This window comes from Triticum urartu, chromosome 1A (assembly GCF_056163025.1).
Source record: "Triticum urartu cultivar PI428250 chromosome 1A, HENAU_Tu73, whole genome shotgun sequence".
Lineage (NCBI taxonomy): Eukaryota > Viridiplantae > Streptophyta > Magnoliopsida > Poales > Poaceae > Triticum > Triticum urartu.
Window position 1 is genome coordinate 242,734,531 of NC_141873.1, and position 8,892 is coordinate 242,743,422.

Genomic DNA, 8,892 nt, shown 5'->3' on the forward strand with positions numbered 1-8,892 from the left:
TCTGCGTGCCTCGTCAGCACAACTTCGCGCTCGAGATACCATGGGCGAACGTGGGGGCTCATATCAAACACATATCTCCACGTGTTCGGCTCAACCGAACTACGACATCACCATGTCCTCGGAGGACAACGAGTATGACTCCGGACACGCTCAGCGTCAAGCTATGTTCGGCCCGAGCTACATCTCAAGGCAAGTATTGAAGGCACCCCTTGCCAGCATGCGATGTTCACGGACGACCATCTCACCCCCTCAATCTCGCAGAACCAAAAGGCGGAGACATGCAGCAGGGCACAGTTGAGGCTTTGATGACCCACAAGTATAGGGGATCTATCGTAGTCCTTTCGATAAGTAAGAGTGTCGAATCCAACGAGGAGCAGAAGGAAATGATAAACGGTTTTCAACAAGGTATTCTCTGCCAGTACTGAAATAAGTGGTAACAAATAGTTTTGTGATAAGATAATTTGTAACAAGCAACAAGTAACAAAAGTAAATAAAGTGCAGCAAGGTGGCCCAATCCTTTTGTAGCAAAGGACAAGCCTGGACAAACTCTTATATAAGGAAAAGCGCTCCGAGGACACATGGGAATATCGTCAAGCTAGTTTTCATCACGTTCATATGATTTGCGTTAGGTACTTTGATAATTTGACATGTGGGTGGACCGGTGCTTGGGTACTGTTCTTACTTGAACAAGCATCCCACTTATGATTGACCTCTCTTGCAAGCATCGGCAACTACAACAAAAGTATTAAGGTAAACCTAACCATAGCATGAAACATATGGATCCAAATCAGCCCCTTACGAAGCAACGCATAAACTAGGGTTTAAGCTTCTGTCACTCTAGCAACCCATCATCTACTTATTACTTCCCAATGCCTTCCTCTAGGCCCAAATAATGGTGAAGTGTTATGTAGTCGACGTTCACATAACACCACTAGAGGCTAGACAACATACATCTCATCAAAATATTGAATGAATACCAAATTCACATGACTACTAATAGCAAGACTTCTCCCTTGTCCTCAGGAACAAACGTAACTACTCACAAAGCATAAACATGTTCATAATTAGAGGGGTATTAATATGTATATAGGATCTGAACATATGATCTTCCACCAATTAAACCAACTAGCATCAACTACAAGGAGTAATTAACACTACTAGCAACCTACTAGCACCAATCCCGGACTTGGACACAAGAATTGGATACAAGAGATGAACTAGGGTTTTGAGATGAGATGGTGCTGATGAAGATGTTGATGGAGATTGCCCTCTCCCGGTGAGAGGAGCATTGGTGATGACGATGGCGATTATTTCCCCCTCCGGGAGGGAAGTTTCCCCGGCAGAACAGCTCTGCCGGAGCTCTAGATTGGATCCGCCAAGGTTCCGCCTCGTGGCGGCGGAGTTTCGTCCCGAAAGGTTGCTTCTTATTTTTTTCTCGACGAAAGACTTCATATAGGAGAAGATGGTCATCGGAGAGCCACCAGGGGGCCCATGAGGTAGGGGGCGCGCCCTAGGGGGGCGCTCCCCCCACCCTCGTGAGAAGGGTGTGGGCCCCCTGGTCTTCACCTTTGGCGAGGATTTTTCATTATTTATTATAAGGTATTCCGTGGAGTTTCAGGACTTTTGGAGTTGTGCAGAATAGGTCTCTAATATTTGCTCCTTTTCCAGCCCAGAATTCCAGCTGCTGGCATTCTCCCTCCTTATGTAAACCTTGTAAAATAAGAGAGAATAGCAATAAGTATTGTGACATAATGTGAAATAACAGCCCATAATGCAATAAATATCGATATAAAAGCATGATGCAAAATGGACGTATCAGGCTTCGGCCCACGATCAAGGCCCTGTGTAGACCTTTCTCTGTAATTTTTCTTATTTTTTCTTGCTTATCATAAACCCCCCAGCAGTTCGAATTGTACGGATAGACGTCCAAAGCTCATGGAAAATAAAAACATCTTTTACAGTGTTCGGGCATTCGAATTATTTAGCTCTCTCGTGCTTCTTCCTTTCCTCTTTTTTCCTACTCTTCTAACAGCTGGGCATGCACACATGGTGTAACAAATACAAATCGGTTAACTGACCAAAGGCTTGATCTTCCCATCAGCTCTACGTACCATGTCCGACACCACTTCTCGTTGTGTGTTCGGCTTCTCGGATATTGCATTATATGCATTAGTTCCGAACTATGTCTTGGGTCAATAGTTGGGTTGCCCGGCTCCTGTTCTTGCCCTCTCATGTTCTACATGTTCGGCTAAGATGGTAAAGGGAGAACCCCTGCGATTGTGCTTCTGGCTAGTCCAGTCAAGCACCTCAGGGGAGAAAGCCGAAAACTGGCCGTCATAGTAAGCGAGAACTAGTCAGCATCCGACGACAAGTGTTAAACTAAGAAATTGTTGGTGATTTATCCATGTCATATGCAAGGTTCGTCCTCGCACAAACCATGTGATTACAAAGGCATGCCTCGGCTCCCACGTACATCACAAAAACCTAGGGCCTAGTAACTAGCTCCCGCTGTCAAGCTCCTATGGCTAAGTGAAAGTGATAAAGCCGTATAGTCTAATTGCCTAGTCTCTCTCTTGTACTACCATCTTCGGGCACCAAGACATACGCTAAGGGTAAGAATGAGGAGACGAAACACCCTTCGTACCATTCACTTGGGGGCTGAAGCCAATGGCTGGCAACTTTCAGAATAATGAACGGCCGCACAAGAGTCAAAATAAAAACACCATAATATCCAAACGAGCTGCATTATAAAGAAAAAGGGTCCGGTCGACAATTTAATACAATCACTCAATGATTACATCCTTGGAACACTGGCCCTCTATCGCCCGAGCAACATCCATAACCTATGCAAAGTACAGTTCGGGGCGGTGGTGCTCGTTTCCAACTATCGGAGGACCAGTGGCCATATCCATCGGCTTGATCTTCGGCCAATGAACCATGGTCTTCGCCAAGGCCAGCCTCACCCCTTCAAGACACGCAGAACATTTCATGGTATTAATCCATGGCGATGCATCATGCAGCCTCTGCATAAAGCCAAAGTAGCTGTCCGGAATAAGCTTTGTAGGCCAGAACTGGACACAAAGATCCTTCAGGGTTGACTCGTCCATCTGATACAGCTCCATCAGCTGCTTCATCTGGTTGCTGCAGAGTAGAGGGTGTTCGGGCGCCTGGAACTGCGACTAGAAAAGCCGCCTTTCAGAGTCCTCCTCCCGTGTCGCGTAGTGCTCTGATGCAGCAGCCGCACTCTTTGGAAGCTTGGCGAAAACACCTACAGAGCGCCAGACCTGCGTCAGCAAGGCCCACCTATTGCCACCAAAAACACTTTGCGGCAAGTACTTCTTACCATTTGCGATTTGCCCCACTTGGCGGAGCTCCTCCCAGACACCCCACACCTCCGTCCTGGCCTCCTAGAGCTCTTTGTATGCCTTGGATAGCTTGGAAGACTGCTCTTTTTTGCTTTTTCTCAAGGGCCTCACACTTCGTGATGGCATCCTTGAGTTCCACCTACACTTTGGCCACTCGAGCCCCGTGCTTCTCTCCGGCGGTCTTCGCCTTCTCAAGTTCAGCGGCCGCCTTTTAGGCAGCCGCTTTCTTCTTGTCCACCTTGGCCTCGGCCTTCTTCAGCGCCGCCTTCAAGCCCTCAACCTCTGCGGCGGCAGCTACACTCACCAAACACCATATGCTCATCATAGAGTCCGGACTATAAGTATCTGGCAGTGTTAACTATGTACTTCCACAAGAGCTTACCTTGTGCCTCATCAAGCCGCTTGTTGACGAGGTCAAGGTCTTTAACAGAGCGTTTAAGATTTTGATCCATCTCCTCTAGGGCAGCAGCATTAGCAGCCACGGACAAGGATGATGCCTGTGATATCAAATCAATCACGACACTTTAAAAGCTGGCCTACCGATATTCGCCCCTTAGCAAGGTTTTTTGCACACCTCATAGAGTTTCGGGGGTTGTTATGTATATACGGCCTTCTCAAACTTTGACTAAAAAAGTAAAGACCGTTTTTTCGAGAAAAGTACATTAGTTGACTCACCTTAAAGCCTGTTAGAAGGCCCTGAACGACGCCATTCAGTCCGGTTTGGACGGGACCAAACACCCCGTAGAACCACACCCATGAGGGCGCTATGCTCGTCAACGATGACGGAGTTGTTTACCAGCTCCTCTATTGTGTCCGGCCAGCCCACCACCGCCTGGTTGTTGGTGTCCAGCGCGGGTGGCGGGACCTCAACCCCCTCCCCATCGGAAGGCAGGACCGGCACCTGTGAAGGCCTTGGGGGCTCAGGTGCGGCTGGCTGGGATGGTCCGGATGGTCCAGATTCTCCTCCCGCATTAGCCAGGAGGGACGCACCCTCCTGGCCTTCAGTGATCGAGGCGTTAGCCTCGGCCATGGCCGTGTCGCCCTCCTCCCTCGTGTTCGAACCGGGAGGGGTCCTTCAGGACAGCACTCCCCAACCTCTTCGAGGATCAAGGGAGGTGTGGAGCACAACGCGGATCCGCTGTCCGCCAATTTGGCGGGCGGAGACGTCCCCTCCAACGTCTGCTCAGCGGGGTGGCCGCGCGGTGGGCTGTGATATCACACAATCAGTTTCCATGAGTAAGGGGCTATTAAAAATAAAGCAACTAAAAACACCAAAATACGTACCTGGCAGCAGGGGCCTTGACCCTAGGTTCCCTATCCGGAACCTTCTCGGATGCCACAGACTCCTCTTCGGAGTCCGAACTGTCGGACATGATCAACTTGGGCCTGCACTCTCTAATCGCAAAGAGTTCGTATGGATCAATTGTATGCCCCGCATCGCACACGTAAATAAAATCTGAACCGTGTTTGATGTCTCCACCGTCGCAAATGTTTTGCATATTTTTTGATGGTTTTTTACATCCCCATTTGTGATTAATGCATCGCACACAATTTCGTCAAATGGTCTTTGATCGTAGTGTCGCGTTAGCAGCATCTTGCAGTAGTGTAATTTAGTTTTTGTAGTACATATATTGAATTTTAGAAGTTTCATCATAAATTGATGATCAAGTGCATAAAAAATATATGAACATTTTAGGGGAATTATTGGGAGAAGTAAAATCCAACAATGTTGAATTGAAAATGTGAGGCTTGTTTTTTTATGAAATGAAAATGTGAGGCTTGTATTCTTTGAAATGAAAATGTGAAGCTAGAATTTTTTTTCAAATGAAAACGCAAGGAACTTGACTCTATTTGAACATGTGAAGAAATGAAAATGAAAATGTGAAGAAATAAAGATAGTATTTTTGTAATGAAAATGTGAAGAAATGAAAATGTCAATAGTGTTTACATGCTCATGTGTAACTCATCATGTGGTGTGGGGTAGATCACACCGACGAGCCGCTCGACGACACCCAAAAGATCACCAAAAACACCTGCATCCTTGATAGCCGTCTAGTGAGTAAAGATGATCTATTTGTACATGTGATATGTGGAGTAGTGCTGTGCAATACTAGCATGTGTATGTGCTTGCCAAGTGCTATCTTGGATTTTATTGTTTGCAGGGAACACCTCTGAGTGGCCTATGTTTTGCCGCAATGTTGATTCATTTTTGTTCCGGCAAATTTCAGGCGCTCGATATGTCCTATTCTATCAAAGGTCATGCCGAATTTTGTTGTGATTTTTGGCGTGACTTGTGCTAGAGTGCCCGTGATTTGTCGGAACGGGAATTAATCGACATTCTGGCAGAACATAGGCCATTTTTATGGCATTGCTCCATATATGTAATGGGCTGACTTTCATTCAGTCGATGCTACTTGAGTGACTTTCAGTCCGTGCTTGAAGGAAGGATGCTGACTATTGTCGTCGGGGTCGTTTCCTTTCCTTCTTATAGTGATATACCTTGGTAATGCACGAGAGAAGGAGAGGAAGTAAGAATCACTGACAGTCGAATTATCTGTGAGGGAGTTTTCCAATATACTGACAAAATATCAGAGAGGAAGAATTCCGATTGTTCTCGTGGGGGTCGTTTCCCCTTCGTTCCCACGTGCCAGACATTTTACTGTAATGCACTCAGGAACGAAGGGAGGAGCGACCATCACCGATGGTCGCAATATCAGAGAGGGAGTGCCCACCATATACACCACGTGGGATAGAGTGTAGCAAGGAAGACTTGATGGACCAAAAGTCAACCCGTGTTGAATAGTGATTTGTGTGTTGAGTTTTCTGGTAATTGTCGTCAATCGATTTTGAATCTTTGAATTATAAACATAGGAAATGTCTGACGGTGATAGGATCCCTGAGTGCGATTATTGTGGTGACGACCGGGGTCTGCGGCATGCCTCACCTAGAAGACGTTTGGCGGGTATTAAGCTTGATGAGACCTTCGATGTTTCTACGGTACACAACGACGACAAGTCTTGTTTCGTAATTAAGCATGACTTCTGCTTCTTCAACGTGTAATTTCTGTTTTTTACAATTCGACTAGTGCATCCCCTGCCATGTAAGACGTTATGTCTTAGAAAAGCTAGATTTTGAAGATCGTGAGAATAAGGGGACAAAGAGAGTTCACCTCAGGACCCAACATGGTTGCGCTTTTGCCGTAAAGCTATAAAATGCAATGACCTACTCCCATGGTTGCTCAAATTGGATAGCACTATACAAGGCGTATAGTTTTCAGGAGGGTATGCATGTCACCTTCGATCTTGGTCCTGAAGATGACATCGAAGATAATATCGACATTTGGGTCGATGTTGATATGCTTCCAGTTCTACCTCTACATGATTTTCTCAAACATATTTATTAAGTAATTTATATTGCTTATTTAACAATAGTTGACAGCTTATTTCCATTATTCAAAAAATGTACGGAACATAATAGACAAAACCTTACTACACTTACGGGTCTAAACTAACTTGCGAGGAGATAAATCATTTCGTTTCATCAATTAATGATGTTGAGACTTTTAAGACGAGTCCGCATATTCCTCCAAGTTATGATCAATACGTGCCAGTGGTCCACGTGTTTAACTAAGATATCATGGTAATATTTTTCCTATTATGTCACCAGTGCATCTTTTGCATACATTCTTCTTAAGCTTGTAACATCCAAAAATTCTAAATTTTGGAATTTTAATTATTTAAATAGGATTAATAAAAACTTGCTTCTATTGCTTGTTGTTAGTTAAATTTGGTTAGGACTTGAAACTTTTGGAATATTTTAAAGAATAATAAACGAGAAGGAATAAAAGGACTTTCCCAATTATTCATTTGGTTCTTGTTTTGGGTTTGAGAATATTCATAATATTTCCAATTCAAATACGAGAGAGGGCGACATGACTTCCTCAAATAATAGTATTGGTGAAATAATTGAATATTCTCTCATTCAGATTTTGAATATTTAAAACAATTCTAACTCAAAAAAGAAAATATTACGAGTGAAGGTAATATGACTCTTTCAAGGTTAAAAATGAGTTGAAAATGCTTTAATTGTTATTTGCATTTCTCTCTAGAGTTCAAAATATTTGATGGAACATTTTACAAGTGTCAAAGTAAAGTTTACCAAAATATTATATGTATGTTATATAAATACTTGGTCTGGAAAATGTTCACTATGTTGAATGTAACTATATTTATTTTTGTGGTTGTTACGGTATATTCTAGAAATTTTTTTGGGCCATTCTTTCGAGCCAAAATTATTTCTGTAAATAAAGCAGAATGGGAAATAACTAAACCTATTCCTAAACCTAAACCGAAGCCCACATCGCTATCTATTGCCCGCGCACGACGCAGCGCGGCTGCCAGCCCAACAGGCCGAGGCCCAGTCCCGCAAGCGGTAGTAGGCCAGCCCACCTCACCCAAATGGTACGCTCGCGTCACCGCTGACGTCATCCCCGAGACCCCACCTGTCTGCATCTCTACTCCTTCTCTATCTATGACAGTGGGACCCGCCCGTTATCTCCTACCTCCCGTCCGAGTCGCTCTTCAGCACGACACCGCCGCCGCATGAACCCCACACGGATCGCGCTCGATCTCCCTGATCCCTCCGTCATTCGGTCCATCTCCAACTACAACGAGACCTACGCGACTTCCTCGCTCAATTTCTACACCGAGCACTCGATTTCTAGTTCGAGATCGAGTACACTGACCTCGCAAAGCTCTCCTGAACGAGCTTCCTTCCATGGCCAAGTCTGGCGACAATAAGCCACACCCCTGCCCCTCTGTTCGTCTGCAGAATCGCCTTGATGTCCCGCCTCTCCCTGACCATCTTTCCCCTTCGCAGACACAAGAATCTGGGCCCCCGTCAACCGATCTCGCCGGGACGCGCATAGCACCGCCTGACTCCGCCCACGTTTCCCCATCACTACCGGACGCACCGGAGCGCCCCTAGGACGCCCTCGGACGCACTTCTCGCCGCCACACCTCCCGGTCCCACTTCCCCAACTCATAGACCGCCGGAGATGATGCTATCATCAACCAGAGCCTCGCCGCCGTCGTCGTTTTCCTGTCCGGAGAGAAATCCAGCGACTCCCAAATCCCAACGACGCGGCACAATGTGAGCCATTCATCATCACTTAAAATCAACAATCCTGCTTAATCTCAGCTAAACTGGTACCAGCTTATCACGTGTTGACATGTGGTACTCCCAGAACAGCTGCGGCTGTAGTTCAGAAATGATGTCACGGCAGAATTTTTCACATATTTCAAATCGAACTTTGTTCCGTTATATTTTGTGATCCGTATATTCAAATTTAGTGATTCTCTTTTTCTATATGTTCATATTGACCTCTACTATCTATTATCACCATTAATTTAAACTTTCGGACTTTTCAAATTTGAGCAATTCAAATTTGAGTTTGAATCATCATTTGACCATATCTTGCAAATAGTATATCGTACTCAATTGATTCCTTTTGCCCATGAAACACTTG

General features: G+C 45.3%; 1 long non-coding RNA gene across 1 annotated transcript; it reads left to right on the plus strand.

The window, feature by feature from the left end:
- Nucleotides 1-7,909: 7,909 nt before the first annotated feature.
- LOC125526777 (uncharacterized) lies at nucleotides 7,910-8,689 on the plus strand. The gene is made up of 2 exons (XR_007291888.2): nucleotides 7,910-8,149; nucleotides 8,244-8,689. It is a non-coding gene; the product is annotated as an uncharacterized LOC125526777 (long non-coding RNA).
- Nucleotides 8,690-8,892: the final 203 nt, after the last annotated feature.